The 23000-nt window shown below is 46.7% G+C and overlaps 1 long non-coding RNA gene and 1 other non-coding gene across 2 annotated transcripts; one reads left to right on the top strand and one right to left on the bottom strand.

Moving 5' to 3' along the window:
- The first annotated feature begins 434 nt into the window (after positions 1–434).
- Positions 435–2999, top strand: LOC144305084 (uncharacterized). The gene is made up of 3 exons (XR_013372118.1): positions 435–513; positions 2570–2686; positions 2798–2999. It is a non-coding gene; the product is annotated as an uncharacterized LOC144305084 (long non-coding RNA).
- A 19228-nt stretch (positions 3000–22227) lies between these two features.
- Positions 22228–22332, bottom strand: LOC144311678 (U6 spliceosomal RNA). Its single transcript, XR_013377259.1, has one exon. It is a non-coding gene; the product is annotated as a U6 spliceosomal RNA (small nuclear RNA).
- Positions 22333–23000: the final 668 nt, after the last annotated feature.

Here is a 23000-nt window from a genome sequence, read left to right as displayed (position 1 = left end):
GGCTAACCCAAGGTCACACACCAGCCAGTAGCTGGTAGGGCACAGATTTAGGCAGAAGCCTCTCAGACTCAGAAGCCTGTCTCTGGGCATAGCAGCACCTTAATGAGGATGGAGTGAGGAGGTTTTCACAGGGAGGAAGCAATATAATAATGACAACAAGAATGAGGAAGAGGCAATAGCAGTTTGTAAGTTTTCCTTGGGACTCTACCATTTATAAGATGCCTTCTCACTCACTGTCTCTTTGAACCCCTATGAATTTGGCAAGACAGGTATTACCTCCATTTCATAGTTGAAAAAAATGGAGGCTTTAGTAAAGCTATGTGATTTTCCTGAGGTCACGCTAGTTAGTTGCAGAAAGAGTGTAGAATGACTTTGTCACGCTGTTCCGTGCATTATCGCATCAACAAGCAGGTACTTTTGCATTACATCTGATACTTGAAACAATCCAAGGAACTAGGTTAGGCAAGTCTGACCCTTTCCACTTTACAGATGAAGAAGAAGAATTCGGAGAGGGTAAGGGACACACCCCAGAGGTGGAACTGGGGCTAGAGCACAGCCCTTTAGAGAAGCACATACTTTTCCTCTCTATCATCCAACATGGAACCATTTACTTATTCGTTTAGTGCCAAACTTAAACTGGGTTGCCAATCACTTGGGAGTGGGCCTGTCCCTAAGAAGCCCCTCTAGTATATTGGACATCCAGGCTCCCCCTCCCTCTAATACCTCTTAGATCCCCCACTGGTGCCGCCTCCCAGTTTTGACATTAAAAGGCAATTCTTGGGGCACCTGGGTGGCCCAGTCAGTTAAGTGTCTGACTTTTGATTTTGGCTCAGGTCATGATCTCAGGGTCGTGAGATAGAGCCACATGTAGGGAGGGCTCTGTGCTGGACATGGAGCCTGCTTAAGATTCTCTCTCTGGGGCACCTGGGTAGCTCAGTCAGTTAAGTGTCTGCCTTTGGCTCAGGTCATGATCTTGGGGTCCTGGGATCGAGCCCCATACCAGGGTTCCTGTCCTCCTTCTCCCTCTGCTGCTACTCCTGCTTGTGCTTTCTCTTTCTCTGTCAAATAAATAAATAAATTCTTCAAAACAAAACAAACAAACAAACAAAAAAAGGATTCTCTCTCTCCTTCCTCTGCCCCATGCACTGGCTCGTACTCTGTCTCCAAAGAAAAAAAAATTAAAAAAAAAAAAAAGAAAAAGAAAAAAAAATTTAAAGGCAATTCTCTCAGACCTGCCCTTTTAAAAAGTTTTCTTTAGGTTCTAAAGAAAGGTATAAAATTGCTCCTCTGGAAATACGTTTCAAGATTTCTTGACCAAGATCCTATAATTACAAGAAATGAAGCAAGGAAAGTAAAGGCTGAATGATCTACAAAGCAAGAATATCAATTATGCACTCTCCTAAGCCAGAATTCATTTGGTTCTTGAAAAACAGAAGTTAGCATGCTCATGCTTTCAGAGACATTGTAGGCACAGTCAGGGAGCCACCGAGACAAGACAATGGTGGTGGGAAAAATCTAGGCCTGGGAATTATTACATGTGTAGAAGAGAAACATAGAGGCTCAGAGAGGTTAATTAACATGCTGAAGGTCACCCAGCACTCTACACATTTGGAATTGAAAATAGAATCCACCCACCTCTGTGTGCCTTCGATGGTCAGTGCCAGCATCTATTCTTGGGAAAACCATCAGGTGCTCTAGCTCCCTGGCCTTGGGTGGGGATAACTCTGGGATGTAACTTACACCCAGGAGGGTCCCCCAGGAGGGTCAACCTGAAGCTACCTACCCTCTGCAGGAGGCATCTTACCGCCACTCCCAAACTTACAGTGAAAATAACCTATATTTCAGTTAAAACAACTGTGGGATGGATTAGACAGATTCTTTTTGAAAGAATAAACATGAAAATACCACCTATTTTACACTCAGAAACTCATCGTGTTGTTCTTATATTTTGTTACACAAACTTTCACTTGTGGCTGACTAAAAGCTTTAAAAATATGACCAAGGTGTTCAGTCCAATTTCCTGGCTGATCAGCCGCATTCCAGTCACTCACTCATGCACAGTGGAGTTGAACTCAGAACAAGCTGTCATGGCTAATCTTACTTCATCTACCAAATTATCCTCTGACCCCGGCAGCTGCCATTGAAAACAACCCAAGACCTACGGCCCGACGCTGTCCATGTTGTCACTTCAGCCATGGTATTGTTTCTTAATGTGCCCAGTCGTTTCTATCTCAGGGCCTTTGCACTTGCTGCTTCCTCTGCTTCAAATGCACTTCCCACAAATCTTTACCTGGCTTCCTCCCTCATGACATTCTGAGTTCTGTGAGCCACTGCTTCTTCAAAGATCCTCTCTTGACTTCACCGTCTACACCTGATGGGATGAGCACTGGGTGTTAGACTATATGTTGGCAAATTGAATTTAAATAAAATATTTTAAGAATAATAATAAAAAAATCTGCCCATCCCCCACTCCATCCATCTTTTGTGATCTTGATCTTTCTTCATAATATTGATTACCAGTTGAACTGATATATGTATCTTTTAGTTATTTATTGTCTTTCTCCTCCAGGAGAATGTAAACGTCATGAGAAGAGAATGTCTCATCTACGTTGCTCACTGCTATATCACCTGGGGACAGGAACCAATATTTTTGGAATAAACAAAGAATTAATTAAAAAAAAAGAAAGTAAGTAGTAAGTAGCACCTGGGGACAGGAACCAATATTTTTGGAATAAACAAAGAACTAATAAAAAAAAAAAAAAACTTTTCTCCCCAACCTCTTGTTTATAAAATAAAGCCTTCCCAGGTAAAGATTACAAAAGGAAAGGCCTGGAGACTGGGAGATCTACAACTTTAATTCCAGACCAAGTCTCTATGTTACTTGTGGATCAAGGAATTCTCTACCTCAAAAAACTGCAGAGACTCCCAATTGCTTCGCCAGAGGACTGATGTCCATAAAAGTTTAGAGCCTAGATGAAGTCTTAAGACTATAAAAATAAAATAACCTGATAGTGATGTGTGTATATGTATATTTTAAAGATTTTATTTATTTATTTATTCATGAAAGACACAGAGAGAGGCAGAGACATGGGCAGAGGGAGAAGCAGGCTCCCTGTGAGGAACTCAAAGCAGGACTCAATCCCAGGACCCCAGGATCACGCCCTGAGCTGAAGGCAGACATTCAACCACTGAGCCACCCAGGCATCCCTGTGTGTATATTTATTTTATATATATTTACTAAATGCTTGCTGTATGGCAGGCATTCTGATGAAAGAATATAAAGATGTGGTTCAATCCCAACCACCATAATTTTGGGAATAGTTGTGGTAGATGCCCAAAGAGGTCAAAAGCGATAAGAGAGAGAGCCAGAGCCAGAGGGGGAGAGAGAGCGAGCAAGAGAGAGAGAAAGAGAGAGAGAGGCTTGCAAACAAGACTTAAATGCAAACAAATACCAGGAGATAACTTCTACATAGGCAAGCAGGGAAAAGGAGTCAATTCCTTTTATTTGCATATAGGTGGAAATCCAAAAAACTTCCTTGAGAGACCTGCATTTCAGCTGAATTTTAATGTACAGGAGCTCACCCAGCAAACAGGAGAGGACAGGGAGTGAGGATTTTCAGGCAGAGGAACAGTCTGAGCAAAGGCCTGGAAGGATGACACATTCTGGAACTATGGGTGATAAATTTGGCCGGAAGTGCGGATCCTGAGATAGGTCATGGTAACAGACCCAGCTGAGAGGTTGTAAGCAGGGTGTTTAGACAAGACACAGCACTTGGAATCAGACGACCCTGAATTCAAATGCTGACCATGCCATGAGCACGTCACCCCTCTTTGGGCTCAAGTTCCTGGGAAGTAAATGAGCTGGGGGTGAGGGTCAGATGGGCAGCTCTCCACCAGAGACCAACAGACAGACCTGAGGAGCTGGAACCAAAAGCTCTAAGGAGGCTTCTTTGCTTACAAGCAAGATGCTGAAAATGTTGTCCTTTTGCTTTGCTTTGTTTTGAATGGTGATATTTAAATTATTTTGAATCTGAAACTCATCAAAAGAATGTGAGCTTTTTGTGTTTATGGACCTGGGTTATAAAAGAGGCAGACAAACCTTGGCTGAGTTGATCTGAAGGACCCCTCTGACTCCAGCCTCCAGTTCTATGGTGACCAACAGCAAGGCACGCAGGAGAAAGCAGAGTGGTGCCATGACTCAGACGCTGATCTTGGTTGAAGTCAGACCCAAATTCCAGCTCAGACTCTGCCCCTTATTCTCCGGTGAGATGGGCAAGTGCATGAACTTCTTGGGAGTGTTGACCTCTTCTGCAGTGTATTTTCCTTACAGGCTTATTGTGAGGTTACTTGAAAGAATGGACATTCAAGCAACCAGCACATATTAAGTGCCCAATCGACATCAGTTCAGGGAAAAGTCTCTAACTGCATCCCAGTCCCTAATTTGAACAGCTTCCCCTTGAGTGCCTACCACGTGCTGAATGCTCCCCACAGGCCATCTCATTTACAAGGAAAAACTCAAGATTTAATACTATGTCATTAATGGAGTTCCCTGAATTATCTAGAAGTGGTTTTGACCCTTTAGAATGTGCCCACCATGAATGATGGGAATTTACGGTATGCTGCCTGGAATCAAACCAGGCTTAAAATCTTTTTAAAATGTAAAGCTGTTTATTATTATTATTATTATTATTACTCTGGAAACCTACCCATTGCATGCCCTTATTTCTAACCGTTGGGCTTTTTTTTTTCTTACTTTCCACATTTAACTCAAGGTTTCAAATGCAAAAGCCAAGCTTGAAATGATCATAACATTTAAGCGATCAATGTAACGACAGTTCACACTGCCATGGCAGGAAGATCTACATTCTCTATTTAATAGTGTTAGCCATTTATAGCAAGAGTTATCACAGGGACCCCACAGCAGGAGGTTAGGATAGGGAGAGCTCTGCAGCTTTGACCAAAGGTGTTGTAGTCATAAGCTAGCTGGGAAATGATCAAGTGATAAATACAGTAAATTCACCCTCTGTTCTGGGAACCCCACAGCACAGACAGTAATTCTCAGAGGCAGAAGCAATTATTACTATTAAAATGTCTAAACCTTAAGGGCATGCTGTTTCAGACTATTTAACTGGAAGATCACTAAGTACAAACAAGGAAGAACTCAGGTGTGCTAAGCACCTACAGACACCAAGGACTCTATCACCTAAAACACCTAATGTCCACTCTCCACATAAGTACTTTTAGCGGGGACCCCCGAAAATACAGGAAGAGGGAAACAATGTTGAGTATCTCCTGTGTGCCAGGTGCACACAGTGTGCACATAAAATACAATGAAGCACGTGTGGTGCTTAAGCATGTGTAAGGAAGGCCAGGAAAGTCAGAGAGGAGCCCCTGCCCTTTGTTAGGGAGGTGACTGTTGGCTATTCTTCCTGGATGCATCCCCATGGCCTGGCATAATGCCCGGTACATCCAGTAGGAGTTAGGAACATAGGAGTGTGGAGACAGATTTTGTGGATGCAAATCCTCCTTAGTAGCTGCATGACCTTAAGTAAAGAACTCAACCTCCTTGTGCCTTGGTTTCCCACTTATGAAATGGGATAACAGTGATAGCTCCCTCACGCTGTAATTGTGGCATTAAATAAGCTAATAAGTGCACAAGACTCTGCTGGCAAACAATAAAAGTTGCAAACATAAGCACTTGTGGACTTGCCAGATACTGGGGAGCTCATCTGTCCTCACCCCCACCCTGTGATGTAAAGTGTAATAAAGCTCTCTTTTCCAGGTGGGGTAACTGAAGAAAGTATACCTGCCAGGTCATCATCTAGTTCTTAATTGGCCTAACTTAAATTCCTACCCAGGCCCGCCTAACATGAAGGGCAAAACATTTAATTGGTTTTTTAAAATATTCTAGGCCTTCCCAGATAGGAACGCATTTACTTCTCATGGCAATTACATGACGCAAATGTTGCTTACCCCCATTTTACGGATACAGAAACAGAGTGAGCGCTTAAATAATTTGCTCAAAGGCCCGATAGCAAACACCAGGATGGGATTTAAGCCCAGCGGGCCCCCCCCCCCCCCACCACCACCACCACCGACCGTCCCAACAGAAGCAGAGGGCCTCTGGTCCCAGCTGCCTGGGGCCAGCACCGGCCTGTCCTCCAAGCCCGTGCTGGGGCCGTGGGTGGGGGCGGCGGCTCCCAGGCAGGGGATAGCTCCGGTGGGCCTGTAGCAGGGCTGGGCCTGGCGCCCGGGTCCTGCGCCCCCGCCCCCGAGGGGACCGCGGAGACGAGCTAGGGCAGGAAGCATCCCGCGCGCTCCCACCGCGGGGACCCGGGGAGGGGCCCCTCCTGCGCCCTCCCGGCCCGGCGCCCGCGGGTCCCTTTCGCTTTTCGCCCCAGCCGCCCGAGGAGCCTGCGATTACTCAGAATCGCCCCCACTTGGCTGTGGCTGAGCGACAAAGATCACCCGTAGTGGTCCCGAGGAATCCTATTTGCAAAAACAGGACTCCCGCCCGCAGCAGAAAGCACCCGCGGCGGGGAGTCCGGAAATCGCGGTTCTCCCCGCCCCCACCCGCCCCTGCGCTGCTTCTTGCTCTCGGGGAGACTCGGTTCGGGCCTCAGTTTGCGCATCTGTGTAAACGGGGTCAACAGGACTCCTGCGACCCAAAGGTGAATGGCGTGGCAACAGCCCGAAATTTATTTGAAGTCCCTCTTTTTCGCCGAAATGATTTATAAGAGTTTTATATTCTTATCCACCATTACTTGTTTTACTATGAAGCTATACTTTCTATTTATTTTATTTTATTTTATTTTTTAGATTTTATTTATTTATTCATGAGAGACACAGAGAGAGAGAGAGAGGCAGAGACACAGGCAGAGCGAGAAGCAGGCTCCGTGCAGGGAGCCAGATGCGGGACTCGATCCCGGGACTCCAGGATCATGCCCTGGGCTGAAGGCGGCGCCAAACCGCTGAGCCACCCAGATGTCCCCAAAGCCATACTTCTTAATTTGAAAAGGAGTAAAATTGTCCCCCAGGAAAAACAACCTTTGGTTTATTCCTGTGGTTCACGTCCCCCAGTTGGGGACACCCAAGGAAGCTCTGGAAGGCCCTTTCAACTCCTGCAGTTCATCTGATTCCTTGTGGTTATTTTTTATTCTTTACCCTTAAGACCTCTACGAGCTCACTGACGACAGGTCCGGTGGGGAAAAGACTGGGTTTTGCAGACAGATATGTTTGAATTTCTTTTTCTGTCTTTGTTTTGCCCGTGGACCACGGATCAAGCCACTGGCTAAGCCTCAGTGTCACGTCTTTAAAATGGGGCGAATACTCCTGGCAGGGTTGGCATTTGTCAAGGGCTTGCGGCGCGCTGGGTGGTCAAGGGATGAGGGTGCTAATGGGTGGGGACTCTGAGAGTCTAAGCCCCGGGGGGGGGGGGCGCCCTGGGTTCCTCCTTGCTGCCCCCCAGCGCCCCGCCCAGCTCCAGTGCTGGGCGCGCCGGCTCCCAGGCTCCCAGTCCCGCGCGGGTGGCGCTGGTGACGCCTCCTCCGCCCGCCGGCTCTGCGCGCGGGACCCGCGGGGACCTGCAGGACCTGCAGGCGGAAGGCTGTGGCTTTATTGACACAGAAAGCAGCCAGTAGAGGCTGGCCATGTATGGACGAAACGCTGGCGGGCGGGGACCATCGCGGGGGGGCGGGGGGGGCGGGACCGTGGTGGCCGGGGGAGGCCGTCTCCTGATAGGAATCTGGATAAATCAGCAGGCGAATGAAAGAATGCGCAGCCCGCAATCAGCCCACAGGCTCTGGCCCATTCGGTAGTTTGGCCGACGGAGGCGCAAATGATGGGCGCGTCATTGCCAGGCCAGGCCTCCTGACACCCAGACTCCACGGTCCTCGGGTCTCCTGCGTGGCGGGGAGGGAGATCTAGACCTCAAGCAGAGGGGGGATAAGACACACACACACACACACACACACACACACACTACCCTCCCCTTATGACCGCCTACGATGCGCTCCCCGGCCACTGTCCCTAGGTTACTTCATTGACCTCTCGCACCACGCTTGGAGCTAAGTATTCTCGTTTTCATCTGCGGCAACTTCAGCTCAGAAAAGCCCAGGCGAAGCCACTTGCCCAAGAACACAAAGCCTGTAGGTGGAACAGCTGGCGCTCCGACACCACTCGGCCCTCGGCTCTTCCTACCCAAACGTGCTGCGGGGGAGGCCCAAGGGTAAGGAGAGCAGCGCCATCGGCCCTCCCCTCGTTCTCCTCCCCGGGCCAGCGGGGTGTCCAGAGCCTCCCCCGGTTGTACCTGTCACCGCTGACTCGCCGCTGCCCCACCCGCGCGCCTGATTTAGCAGCCGGAAGTCGCCCTCCGGGTGACCGCTGACCCAGGGCCCCTAGTCGTCGCATCCTTGCCAAAGCTAATGTCGTCCCTGGAAGACACACAGGTGCGCCCAGGGCGCGCATCTCTCGCGTCTCCGCCCGCGTCACCGGGCTGCATCCGGTCCGGGAGCAGCTGAAACTGGTCCAGCCGCCCCTTTCCCGACAGGGCCCCGCCCACGCCCACCCCGAGGAGGCTCCCAACAGCTTTCTTCACTTTCCCTGGCCCAGCTCCTGCCGGGGGCGAGGAACGGAGGCTGGTTGCTCAATGTGCCTGAGGATTGTTCTGGTTCTCATGCAATTTGTCGACCAGCCGTCAGCCAGGGGGGCCCAGCTCAAGCCACCCAGCAGGTACAGAGGCTTGCACATCCAGGTCCACCCAGGAAGCCCTTGGGGTTCCTCTTGTGACACCTGTGTTGTGTGCCTGGCCCCCCAGAGTCAAGTCCCATGGAGAAGATCGGCAGGATGCCATAGGCTGCCCTAGCCCTCTGGGTTAGCGGGTGTGGGAGGCTGCAGTGAGACTTGGCCCACGGCTGGCTCACTCATCTCTTGGTGGCCCTCCATCAGCAAATGCCCCAGGACCTCTGAGGACTTCTGAAACCTCAGTTCCTTTGTTTTACACCTCTTGGCCAAGAGGAAGGCTTGAGCAGAAAAGCCAGGCAAGTGACAGAAGGAATTGATTCACAAATATTTGTTGAGTGCTAGGCACTGTACTAGGCCCTGGGGATGCCACCATGACCCAGACACAGTTTCTGCCTTCATTCTGTCCCAGACCTGAGAGGCATCAGGCACAGAACAGGTCATTTTAATTCCAGGCAGGGAACCATTTCTCAGAGTGCATCTGGGAGAAAACTCTAAATTGGTTGGAAGGTGGGAGTGGGAGGCATTAGGAAAGACTTTCTCAGACTGCAAATATTGCCCTTTTTCTTCCTTCTTCCACCTTTCTCCATGTATATCTGGAGATGTGAATCAAGCGAAGACTTCCAGGAGCAGTTGGTAGTTTTCAAGGGACAGCAGGTCATGGATGTCATGGTATAGTGTTTAAAATGCCAGAGCCCTGGCTATCGCCACTTACTTGGCCCTGTGTGATTTCATTAATTTCTCTGAACTTTGGTTTCTTTCCCTGTGAAAAGAGGGCTAACAATAATACTGGCTTCATAAGAAAAAGGCATGGCCTAAGGTAGGCATCAGTGAATGGCATCTATGGTATTACTTTGTTGGGGTTCACATGCTTCCTCTGATCCTCCTGACAATGCCCTGTATGATACAGCACGGGTAAGTTCATACCCATTTTACAGATGAGGAAGCTAACTTGACAAACCATTACCTGTGTCTGGTTATGTTTTCAAGACTAGGACCCTGAGGAGGAATGGCCCCCTGGAATAGGGGAGATAGTTTGACCTCCACCTGCCCTTTCTAAAGCCCTAGATGACTGGTTGAGACTGAACTGTCTGAGGAACTTCCTTTGACCTAAATCCTGTCAGCTCTCCCCGAACAGCAGCCAGAAAATACAAAGAACTCCACCCTCAGCATTTTTGCCCCAACACACACTCCATGCCAGGGGATTTTTCTTCCAAGGACTACTTTGAAAAGGGGAATAATCTATGCTAACTGGACACCTACTATGTGCCAGACACTACACCAGGCATGCTGATGTGGGTTATTTCACTTTATGTGGGCAGGAAAAGGAGGAGGAAGGGTTCAGAAAGAGGAGGAGGCAAGAATCAACTTACCCACTGCTCTCTATAATATAATTTGACATAAGCACATATAACTCTCAGTGTTCTTTCTAAAAATGCAAATGCAGTGATGTTGTTCTAATTTCATCACTTCAGATCTCTCAGTGGTCACCCACTGCCTTTATAGAAAGTCCACAGTGTACTCAGCCAGCCACACCATCACATCTGCTGTGCCCATTTATTTCCTAGCCTCTGTACGTGCAATTCCTTCTTCCTAGAATGTCCTTCCTAGATCCCCACTTCTTTTCCTTCTACTTGGTTAAATATGATTCATCCTTCAGCTCTCTGCTTTAGATGGCACCTCCTCCAGGAAGCCTTCCTTGTCCATTTAGACAGGACCAGGCTGGTCTATACTCTATTGTAAGTATCTGTTTAATGGTCTGTCTCACTAGATGGTGAGCTCCTTAGGTACAAGGACTGTGCTTTGTTCTTGCATCCTCAGCACCATGCATAATATGGTTCATTAAATACATCCCATAAATGTTGAATGGATGAATGAGAAAAGATTGAGCATGAAAATTATTCCCATTTAACAGAGGAGAAATCCAAGTCTCAAAGAGGGTGAAAATGCCTATGTAAGGTCAGACAGCTGGCAAGTGGGTGAGTTCAGCTAGAGATAAATCCCTGTAAATCCACTCAGTCTTGAGTCACCATTTCACTTATATTAATGATAATACAGAGGCACTTGGGTGGCTCAGTCGGTAAAGCATCTGACTCTTGGTTTCAACTCAGGTCATGATCTTGAGGTGGTGAGATCAAGATCATCCTTGGGCTCTGCACTGAGCACGGAGTTTGCTGGAGATCCTCTCTCTCTTTCCATCTCCATCTGCTCCTCCCCACTGCTCGTGCGTGTGTGCCCTTTCTTTCTTTCTTTCTTCTTTCTTTCTTTCTTTCTTTCTTTCTTTCTTTCTTTCTTTCTTTCTCTCTCCTCTAAAATAAATAAATAAATCTAAAAAAAAAAAAAAGATAATACAACCTCCTTCTAAGATTTCTCATCAAAGTTGCTCCTAGCACTGGCTTTCATTATTGCACAGAAACAGGACCTGGGTCCTGTTAGTATGTAATATAACAATTATAAACACTAATCATCAAATCTATAGTTAGCCCCAGATACTGATGGTAGGTGCCTGAGACATATTATACCTCATAATATCTGAGAGTGGTCAACACTGTGATGTCCATTTAACAGATTTGGAAGCTGGTTCAGAGAGGTTAAGTGATTTGCCCAAGATTCCACAGCTTTCAAACCCAAGTCAGTCTCCAATTCCAAAGCCCAGATTCTTTCCACCTCCCCAGGCAGCCTCCTGACCATGACCCTGGGTGTTATGGTGGCCCTTATGCTCTTAACTAGGTCCCTTTTATCTCTCTTGATGGAATACAAATGAAACTCTATACCTTTTCACTGTTCCCTGGGTTTGGCCCAAGTATCATACTAACACTGGCATTTCCTCAGGCCACTCTTCTCTTCTCCCTTTGGTTTCCGGCATCTACACTGGCTCCACCTCTGGGGAAAAGAGGAGGCATGGGAAGCCTCTGGGGGAAAGACAAGGCATGGGAAGCAGTCATTGTTCCTTGTTCCCAGTAAATGGCCCCCCTGAGAACCAGGCAGGTAGAGGCAGATCCTTCCATTCTCAGGTGTCTCAATAAACAAACTCTTTAGCAATTACACACACCCTTGGCCAGAGCTCCCACAACCTTTCCTGACTCCTAGGAACAGTTCCCCAACTCAAGGGTCACCCTAAGAGCTTCCTTAAGGTACTTGCATTGATTTTTTTGTCTAATGAATATTTGATCATCTCTACATGCCTGACATAGCTCTTTTAGTGAAGTGTTCCCAGGGGAGCCATGGTACTTCTTCAACTCTCTGAGATAAGGGAGTGCTTCTGAAACATCTGTACTAGACCAGAAGGTCCATGAGGGCAGGTGCTACCTCCATTAGGTTTGTGACTCTCTCCCCATCACCTGACACATGGTAAGCCCTTATTAAATATTTGCTGAATGGCCAAGTAGCTAAATATTAAAAGATCCATTCATCTCTTAAATATTGCTTCTAGTGCTCCACTTAGACACTTAGAGATAGGATCAGAGCATGTTGAGTCAAGAGAGACCGTAAAGGGAAAAAAAAAAAAAAAAAAACTCCTTTAATCCCCTCATTTTACAGGAAGGGAGACCCAGAGAAAGGAGGTACAGAGTTCAGGGCAGAATCTGAGGTAGAACTCAAGCCTCTTGACTCTTGCCTAAGTCTCTTCTCTGTGTTGGAACCCTGCTCCATCTGCATAACCATAGTCCCATTTAATTGTCACAGCCACCATCTGGGGACAGGAGTAAGGAAGAAAGTGGTACCACTGCCAAATACCACAACGAGGGCTCCGAGGTGAAATGGAGTATAAACCAAGGTCCCACAGCTAAAGTCTGGGCCTTTCTCCACCACAGCCATGCTATGAGCTCATTCTTCCCCTGCCTCTCTGCCTATTGCTCCTTGCTTTTATGAGCCTTAAAAGAGGCTTGAAAATAGCAGGCCCTAATGTTGCAAAGACCTTCATCTTTATTATTCATCACACTTCTAGAACATTTGGTCAATCTGTCTTCCCAGTGCAAAAACTAAGACCATCCAGGTATGCAAAGTTGTCATCTCTTAAAAAGGGCTGGTGGCCCAAAGGTTTGTCTCAGAGGCCAAATAGTCCCAAATGGTACTGAGGACTTCTACTTGCTGTGGTGGTACTGCATCAGTGGGGGCCCGGGTCTTCAGGAGACTGTGAGAGCCCATCTCAAATCTCAGAGGTCCTTCTGGACTCTGCACACAGCAGACCTTACTGATGATGGGGTCATCCACACCAGCAGTCCAGCCGTGGCTGTCATGGCTGGTGCCACCTCAGTAGTGAAGTTGTGTGGTTATAGCAGACAAAGGTCTTCAAAGGAGACCAGATGCCTTAGGGAAAAAGAAAAAGGAAAAAAGAGAGGAGGAGGTGGAAGAAGAAGAAGAAGAAGAAGAAGAAGAAGAAGAAGGAGGAGGAGGAGGAGGAGGAGGAGGAGGAGGAGGAGGAGGAGGAGGAGGAGGAGGAGGAGGAGGAGGAGGGGGAAGGAGGAGAAGAAAAGCCGAATGAGTGAGAACAGCCAGGTGTTACCCTCCTAACATCATACTCAACTGACCTGAAGCGAAGATTTTTATCTCTGGGGCAAACACTTGGGTTACTCAGGAATGAAAAGATAAAGCATTTCTTTTTCTAAAAGAGCAGGGGCACAGTCAGTTCACCAGCATCCCAGGTCCTGAATTAGAGGTAATTCACAGCTTACTTGAAAAAGAAAATGTCTTACCAATGTCTTTAAGATGACCAGTGTAGCCTGCTGTTTGGACGACAGTGGGCAGGAGCCCCAGCTCCGCTCCACACCGGAGAATGGTCATGAACAAACGCCCCCCTCCTTTCTGCATCTGTGCCCCAGGGCTGAATGATGATGCTCACAGCACCCCCTCAGCAGAGTTTGCAGGGATTAAGTGACGTCATGGATGTAAAGCACCAAGCACCGTGACTGGCACAGAGTGGGTGCTAAACAAATATCAGTTCCTTTTCTTTCCTTTTTTATTTTTTTTTTAAGAATAGGGAATGAATTGTGCTTTGGAAATTGAATAGTCATGGAAAAACCCAGGGGCCCCCAATGAAGTAAAGCTCTACCAGGGCTAAATAGCCATTTCCCAATCGTCTGTTCAAGGACCAGCCCTCACCCGTGTGACTGGCTTCCCACACAGAGGGCTTGGATACCTCCTTTCCTGTTCTCCTTGAGCTAGGCCTTGCCAGCAAAAATGCATGTAGCCGCTCAAAATGCAATCATTCCAACTCACCCAGCAGGCACAGCAACATGCCAGTTGACATGTGCACACACATACTAAAAATGCATGCGATGTGATGCAGCCTGATAAAACATGTGGCTCCCTTCCATATATATTCAACAAAAATGGTCAGGCTGTGCACAGAGAGCAGGAACTTTGGAGCTGGATAATGAGGGCCCAAAGCTACTTCCTCCCTTTAACAGGGGTGTGATCTGGATAGAGCAAGTCCCTGGTAGTGTCAGTCTGAAAAGATGGTAATTACAGTCCTTAGTTTTGGGTCTTGTTGTGAGGATCATATAAGGCAATGTCTGTAAAAGAATTGTCTAGGGACACCTGAGTGGCTCAGTGGTTGAGCGTCTGCCTTCAGCTCAGGTCATGATCCCAGGATCCTGGGATCAAGTCCTGCATCTGGCTCCTTGCAGGGAGCCTGCTTCTCCCTCTGCCTGTCTCTCTCTGTGTCTCTCACAAATAAATAAATAAAATCTTAAAAAAAAAAAAAAAAAAGAATTGTCTAGAGCCTTTAAAGATAGCTATTGCGGAAATGCCAAGAATCTGAAATGGGAGGAGTGAGGGGAGTCCAGCGCTGAGCTCACCTTTATAGTGTTTTACCCATTAAAGTGGCCTCATCTGTTTCTCCACTCCTCTGGGACTTTTTGCCTCTTAACGGTAAGACTTTGACCTTTGCTGGCTTTGCTCTGTGCTAGACCTCTTTTCGTTTCAGCCCACCATCTGAGTGTGAATGCCCTGTCTCCTCCTGTGTCTCCCTCTGCCCACCACTGATGATCCCCAGTGCCCAGTGCAGAGCTGGGGACAGTAGGTCCTCTGTGAAGGCTGGGAAAGGAGAACTGAATTCATCTTCATCCTCAAACCGCTTCCCTAACCCTCCTTCCTCTGCCTCAGTGGAGCCTGGCTGGGTGGCAGGGCCAGCAGTGAATAGGAAGGGCAGGGATGAAGAAGAGAACAGGAATGACACTCCAGATCCACCCCCAGGATAGATTATGTTGGAATGGAAACCAAACAAAAAAGCACTGCCGAAGGAGAAATTCTCTCCCTCCTCTCCTCTTTTTTTTTTTCTCTCCTCCTCTTTTATCTGAAAAACTGCCAGATGGAAAAGGAAGAAGGTCTGGTGAAGCAGTCCAGACATGAGACAGGTTAGAATGTGAGAATCCTATTAGCTACTATGTTGTATAATCCCTTCCCCAGCTTTGTCTCATTTCAACCTTCAACATCTTGGTGAGGCATATGCTGTTGGCCCATTCTACAGATGGTAGAACTGAGAATAAAAGAAGCATCATTGGGGGATTCCTGGGTGGCTCAGCAGTTTAGCACCTGCCTTCGTTCAGGGCGTGATCCTGGAGTCCCGGGATCGAGTCCCACGTCGGTCTCCCTGCCTGGAGCCTGCTTCTCCCTCTGCTTGTGTCTCTGCCTCTCTCTCTCTTTGTGTCTCTTATGAATAAATAAATAAAAATCTTTAAAAAAAAAAAAAAAGAAGCATCATTGTTTGTCTGAGATCACATAGCAAGGAAATACCAGATACAGAGCTCAGACTTGAGTCTTCCTTCTCTAGATCCCAGGTTCTTCCTGTTACAGGGGTTATTTCTCCATAGGACAAAAAAAAGGAATTCTGAGTCCTGGGCCCATCGCAGACTCTCCTCTATCCAGCCCCCGCCACCACCCACAATCCATACACCCAGGCAACCTCAGTGGGGTGCTTGTGAAGCTACTCACTTATTGACCAAGCTGCACTCAGGATCTAAAGCACTTTTCTGCGTATGTGTTCTAGTTCTTTTTAAAAGACACAATCTAATAAATATCATTTTAAAATTCCTCGGAACATCATTTTTCACTGGAGGCCTTTTCTATTTTTTTAAAAGATTTTATTTATTTATTTATGAGACACACACACACACACACAGAGGCAGAGACACAGGCAGAGGGAGAAGCAGGCTCCATGCAGGGAGCCCGATGTGGGACTCGATCCCAGGACTCCAGGATCACGCCCCAAGCTGAAGACAGACGTTTTAACTGCTGAGCCACCCAGGTGTCCCTAGAAGCCTTTTCTAATTTTTATTTGTAAAAGCACCCTATACAACTGGACCCCTTGCCTGCCTCGCCAGCCCACCTCCCCACCCCCCACTCTGTGCAAGAGCCACAGAGGCCAGGCTCTCTTTCTTCTCTTCCTTCTTCCCAGAACTCCTCCTCCCTTGGGCAGGTTGGCTCCTACTCCCTTATCCCTCAGGCCTCAGGTGAGGTAATCCTGCCTCCAGGAGTCTTCTCTGACCACCATTCCTCCAGAGCTGTGACCCAGACCTGCCAAGCCTCACAGCATCTGGGCCCACCTTCTGCACAGCCCCACCATTCGGAGCCGGAAATGCCTGTTTCTCTGTCTGCTGCTACCAGTCTGTGAACTCCTTGAAGGCAGGGACTGTGCTTTGTAATTCCTACTTCCAAGCACCCAGCTCAGCAGAGGCTCAGCAAGTGTTTCTGGATCAAAGAAGGAATGAATCAACTCCCTACCCACCTTCCAGTAGGGTTTGTTTTACTCTTTGCTTGAAACTCTGCTTTTTCAGCTGTGTACTCTGTCCCTTTGCCTATTCTGAAATTCCAGGGTGGGGAGCACTGTAGTGGGTTGAACTGTGTCCTCCAAAAAGACCTATCCAAATCCTCAGTACTTGGAAGTGTGGCCATATTTGGAAATAGGGTCTTTGCAGACATAACTAAGGATCTCAAGATGAGATCATTTTGGATATAGAGCATGCCCTACATCAGCCATGTGAAGATGGAGAAGGGGTAGGAGGGATGCTGCCATAAACTATTGGAGGCAAAGAATGGATTCTCCCTTAGAACCTTCCATGGGACTGTGGCCCCATCTACATTTTGATTTCAGGGTTTTCGGCCTCCAGACCTGTGTGAGAATAAATTTCTGTTGTTTGAAGCTACCAAGCTTATGGCACTTGTTACAGCAGCCATAGAAACTAGTATTAGCAGTAACTGTGTGTGTCTCTCATGGCTGTGATGTCCCACCCACCCACCTGCCCCAGCATCTTTAGAAACCTCACCATGCAAACAGTAGGGCCCCCATGAAAGCCTTATGAGGTACTGAATCCCAAAGGCCTTGTGTGTATTTTCAGCTGGGTTACCTATTCTAAAGGTTGACTGAAGCCAGCACAAGGTTGTCTGGACCCCGTAGTCATGTAAATCAGCCCACATGGAATGAACTAGCATCTATGCATGCTCACTGCAAGCTAGGCGCTCCATGCTGGCACCACATTTAGTCACCTTCTACTCAAGACGTGTTCTTATGTTCTCAAGGCCCAACTTAGAGAAGAGGGAATTAAGGCTCAGGGAGGTGGGATAACCTGCTTGAGATCTCATGGTGCTCTCACTTTGGGTACTGGGTCTGGGGCCCAGGGCTCGCATTGCTTTTCTTCAAGTCGCTAGGCTACCACACTTTGTGACAGGAACAGAATCGGGACAGGAATGAGAAAGGGGAGGGAGAGACCAGCGGAGGAGAGTGGTTCAGTTAGCAGACTTTGTGCTTTTGCTTTCATAGGCTGGGAACAATTAGGCATCATACTTCTAACTTTCCATTTGTTGTGGTGGTGCCAAATTTAAACCTTGAGTGATCCTTATCTATGATCGGTATGCATCTGTATGAGCAAAATTAATCATATTGTAAAGCTGCCACGGGAATTCCAGACAACCCTGCAACTATGGCACGAAACACAAGTGTGAGAGCAGGCGTGTCACTGCCGCACACAAAACAGCACTGGTCCCCGGGGGTGAGTGTGTGAAGGGAGTGGGCCCCTAATCCTCCTCCTTGCTGCTTGTCGCCTTGGTCTGGGTAAGATAAATGCTGATCAGTGAGCCATCCAGGCCTGGAATCACCTGCAGCATCAATGAAGGTTCTTCCCTGACATTTCAGAGAGAGGTCACACATATCCATGCATTCGGCAACTATTTATGTAGTGCCTACTATATGTCGGGCTCTGGGGCCACAGCAGAAAGCAGTCATACGGGAATAACATGGTATGGTGACAAATGGCAACTGCACTTACCATGATGAGCATTTCATAATGTATGTAACTGTAGAATCACTACGTTCTACTCCTGAAACTAATATAACATTGTATGTCAACTATCATTCAATTAAAAAAAAATAGAGAAGGGGGAGGGGGAAAACCAAATGTATTCTTATGAAGCTTACATTCTACTGGGTGGGGGGAGGAGACAATAAAAAGTAAATAAATAAATATATAATATTTCACTGAGAAGTGAAAAGGAAAATAAAATGGAGGACTGGAAGAAGCCGGAGATGCCATTTTATGCAGCTCATCTAGGAAGGCCTTCCTGATAAAGTGACATGTGGGCAGAGTCCTGAGGGGTGACAGTGAAATCTGTGGATACTTGGAGGAGGAGGGAACTGCAAGTATAAAAGACCCAAAGGTAGAATGTGCTTGTAGAGCTCTAATAACAGCCAGGAGACCTTTGAGGCTGGAGCAGAGAGAGCTGAGATAGGGCAGGAGGAAGCCAGTCCAAGAATTTGCCAGAACACAGTCCATACAGAGTCTGCAAGCCATGGTGAGAGCCCTGGACTGCTCCAGGTGTGGTGAAAAACCACCAAGGGGGTGGCTTAGAGGGGGTAGTGAGGTCTGGTACAAGGTTCTGGAAAGTTAAACAACAGAAGGCTGGCTGGAGGCGAGGAGGCCAGGGAGAAGGCTACTTTCAGAGTCCAAGGGATGGAGCATCCTTGATGGAGCATCCTTGATGGCCTTGAGTCATGGTGATTGGAGCAGGCTGAAAAAAGACAAAGAAAATGAAGGGGAACAAAGGTGAGGAGAAGAAAGGAAACAAGTGAAAGGGATAAAATACAAATGGAGTATGAGAGAAAAGGCTATTTTACATACCCAACAAGAACTTAGTAATCAATTATTGAATGTCAGACTCCAGGACAGGCAAAAGGGAAATGGATACCTCCTACATGCTAGCCTCTGTACTAGGGCTTCATATTTCCTACATCATCATATCACCATCAATCATTCAAGGGAAGGATTGTGAGCCCCTATTCACAGGAGGAATCTGAGGAACAGAGAAGTTAAGCAATTTCTCCAAGGCACACAGCCAATATGCAAGTGCTAGAATCAGTTGAGAGACTGTCTAAGGCCAAAGCCTGTTCTTCCAAACTTATTCGGGCTGGGTGCTGAGAAGATTATCAACATAGTCCTTGCCCTCAAAAACCTCCCTGACTTACAACAACTCCATAAGGTCAGAACTGTTATTGTCTCTATTTTTAGAAATGAGAAAAAGGATGCCCAGAGAGGTTAAGTGACTTGCCCAAGTCACAACATCTGGTATGTGGCAGAGCCAAGATTCAATGCTGGTCTACCTCCTCATATCTTAACCCCAACTCTGTGTCATTATAGAACACCACTGTTTTGAACTTTAGTAAAATATAGTTTTGAATTTTACTTACAGATAGGTGGCAGGTAAGAAAAGAACCAAGTCATTTAAGGTGACCAGTATGCCAAGACTTCTTGAGGAACACACACACACACGCACGCACGCACATTTCTTGACATGCATACATACACATATGGATATGGACACACCCATAAAGTGCAGGCATACACAACATTCCAAAGTCAATTACTTCCTAAATTAACCTCTCTTATCTGGGTCTCGGGGGAAGTTAAGTCATTTGCCCAATTATGATGAACTGCCAAAGCCATCTTGTCCATTCCCAAGAAGTACACGGATATAGTATTCAGATTACGTCTTAAAAAGTCAACTGAAAGGATGCCTGGGTGGCTCAGCGATTAAGCGTCTGCCTTTGACTCAGGGTGTGATCCTGGGGTCCCAGGATCGAGTCCCACATCGGGCTCCCTGCATGGAGCCTGCTTCTCCCTCTGCCTATGTCTCTGCCTCTCTCTCTCTGTCTCTCATGAATAAATAAAATCTTTAAAAAAAAAAAAAACTTTGCTTAAGAAAAAAGTCAACTGGAATACTCTTAACATTTCCTTGAGAAGCTCAGCAGATGGATGGTAGTTGGAAGGTTGAAATGGCAACTATACATCCCTCAGCAATAGAGGACCTCACAAAACATGGATTCCTAGTGCTCTGCTCCTTCTCCGGAAATGCCAACTCAACTACTCTGGTAATTGAGTTTGGAGCATCAGAAGGAAAAAGACTCCTGTGGAAAGGTGCTGTGGTGTCGTGTAGGGAAATGAGTGGGAGCTCAGTCCGTTTTCTGATAGTCCTGAGTTCTAAGCCAGTTTCCAGCTCTTCCTGGCTATATGATCCCAAAGAGGTGGCTGGATTTCCCAATAAGCAAAACAAGGAAAATATAGTACTTACTTCTGAGCTATCATGAGGATTATAAAAGATCCCTTAAATAAAGCGTCAAGCACACAGCTGATGTTGATGGAGGCCAAAGTTCGAAGTCTTGACCTCTCCCCTACAAAGTAGAGAGTCACTAACTTCCAACCAATAGAACCTGTAATTACTATCTCTGGCCACCATGGGAAGGAGTTTAAAAGAGAGAAGGGGTGGGGGGTGGGGGGGAAGTCAGATGTTTTCACGCAGAAAGGCAGGCCCAGGCATCATTACCATGTTGCTAGGTATTGTTAAGCCACCCACCTAGCCCCAGAGTGGGCAGCAATTAATGTAATTAGTGCAGTGATGAGTGTCCTCTGCAACGATAAACAGCTCAGTCCTGCAGAACTTGACAGACCTGCTGGTCCCATGGGGCTCCTGACCTTGAACGTCCACTTGGGGAGTGGTGTAGTACGGTTTAGTGGAGAGAGGCAGGCTTTGAGTCAGATGGAACCAGGAATAAATTCAGTCTTTGCTAATTCCTAGCTGTGTGTCTTAAGTCAAGTTGTGTCACCTCTCGGAGTCTTTGTCTCCTCATTTATAATATGGGGTTAATAATATTTTCACAGGGTTGTTATAGTTACCTCCATCATCATTATCGTCGTCATGGAAAACCCCAAACCAGGCTGATGTTGAACTGGCAAAAGGGTGGACACACACATTTCTGGTACCTAGAGCTGGAGCAGCCCAATTCTTTTTCTCTGGCTAAAGTCAGAGCAGGCAACGCTGATCTGATTAGCTTTAGGGAAACTACTGGAGTTTGGAATGCAAGGTATATTGAAACCCAGAATAAAAAGGGAGAGAAAGTACCCCCTTGATTTGATCATTTAAGATAAGGTCATAAATAATTACCACTACCATTATCAGCAATATCACCATTTACGTAAAACAAAAGCACAATGACAATCTGGCAGTTGGTAATAAAAGCACAAAACCTGCTTATATCTTTGTATCTAGCAATTCCATCTTCAGGATTAATACCCTCACAAAAGAAGTCAAATAATCCAAAGGTTATTACATGTCAGTAAGTGTATGGTGAGGTTCTGATAATCATTAAGAATTCACTAACTTGTTCAATGATTACCAAGTGCCTACTGCTACCAGGATAAAGGCCTTGAGTGCGGGGACACACACACACACACACACACATTTAGGATTCATTGAAGTGAAGGTTTTGAAAAGGTCTGTGAAATAGAGTAAATCAACAGAGAGTGTTCTATAGTGAAACAACTAAGCAAAATTGAAGCATAATCCCTGAGACTGATATGGGAGGAGAACCACGTGGCTTCTTGGAAACACACATATGAAATGGTGTTAAATGAAGGAGCCAAAGAAAAAAAGAGAAATAATCACGGACTCAGAGAATGTCAAAACTAGGAAGGGCCCCAAAGAACACCCAGTTCAGCAGTTCTCAACCCTTTCCATGGCATCTTTGGGACAGGTGAGGCTCACATATCCTAACAGTTTAGGCAAAGAAAACAATTTCTGGGTAATAATAGACATTTCCAGCTGCTAGCTGTCATGTCACTGTTTTCTCTCCCACTAGAGAAAGCTTTTCAGTATACTAGGGAGTAAGCTGAAGCTCTTAAAGGAATAAACTTGAATCCACTCTAATTTGTTTAATAAAATGGAGGTTGGGATTCAACACTGCAGTTGAGAACCAATGATCTGGTCCAGGCCTTCATGCTACTGATGGAGAAGCTGAGGCCCCAAGTGACCCATCTAGCCTGTCATGCTAGCACATACTTCTTGCTCAATCAGTATTTGCTGAATGAATATTCGTGAATGAGTAGGCAAATGAGATGACATGACCAAGGTTACCCAAACTGTATGTGGCTAGTAATAACACATACTGATTAAAACTTAGAGATTGGGGATGAATTCATTCATTCATTCATTCATTCATTCATTCATAATATGGAATGCTTCATGAATTTGTGTGTCATCCTTGTGCAGGGGCCAAGCTAAACTTCTCCATGTTGTTCCAATTTTAGTATACGTGCTGCCAAAGTGAACATGGGGTGAATTTGGAATGTGGTACCTAGAAATGCATATTTATTATGTTTCTTTTCTTTATTTTGCTCAAGGGCACCCTGAGAAATAGAACAACTGCCTGATAGACATGGCGGTATAGAGGGAGCTGCAGTAATAGCTCGAAAAGACACGGAGTTCTCGAATCTTCAGATATGGATGATGCTAGAGGCACCTGGGTGGCTCAGTCAGTTAAGAGACTGACTCTTGGGATGCCTGGGTGGCTCAATTGTTGAGTGTATGCCTTCAGCTCAGGGCGTGATCCCGGGGTCCTGGGATCGAGTTCCACATCAGGCTCCCTGCAGGGAGCCTGTTTCTCCCTCTGCCCATCTCTCTTCCTCTCTCTCTTTGTGTCTCTCATGAATAAATAAATAAAATCTTAAGGAAGAAGAAGAAGAAGAAGAAGAAGAAGAAGAAGAAGAAGAAGAAGAAGAAGAAGAAGAAGAAGGAGAAGAAGAAGGAGAAGAAGGAGGAGGAGGAGGAGGAAGAGAAGGAGGAGGAGGAGGAGGAGGAGGAGACCAACTCTTCATTTTGGCTCAGGTCATGGTCTCAGGGTCATGGGATCAAGCCCTGTGTCAGGCTCTCTGCTCAGCAGGGAGTCTGCTTGAAGTTCTCTTTCTCTCTTTCTGTCTCCGCCCCTCTCAACCCATTGT

The sequence above is a fragment of the Canis aureus genome, chromosome 3, assembly GCF_053574225.1.
Source record: "Canis aureus isolate CA01 chromosome 3, VMU_Caureus_v.1.0, whole genome shotgun sequence".
Lineage (NCBI taxonomy): Eukaryota > Metazoa > Chordata > Mammalia > Carnivora > Canidae > Canis > Canis aureus.
This window is presented reverse-complemented; position numbering and strand designations above follow the sequence as displayed.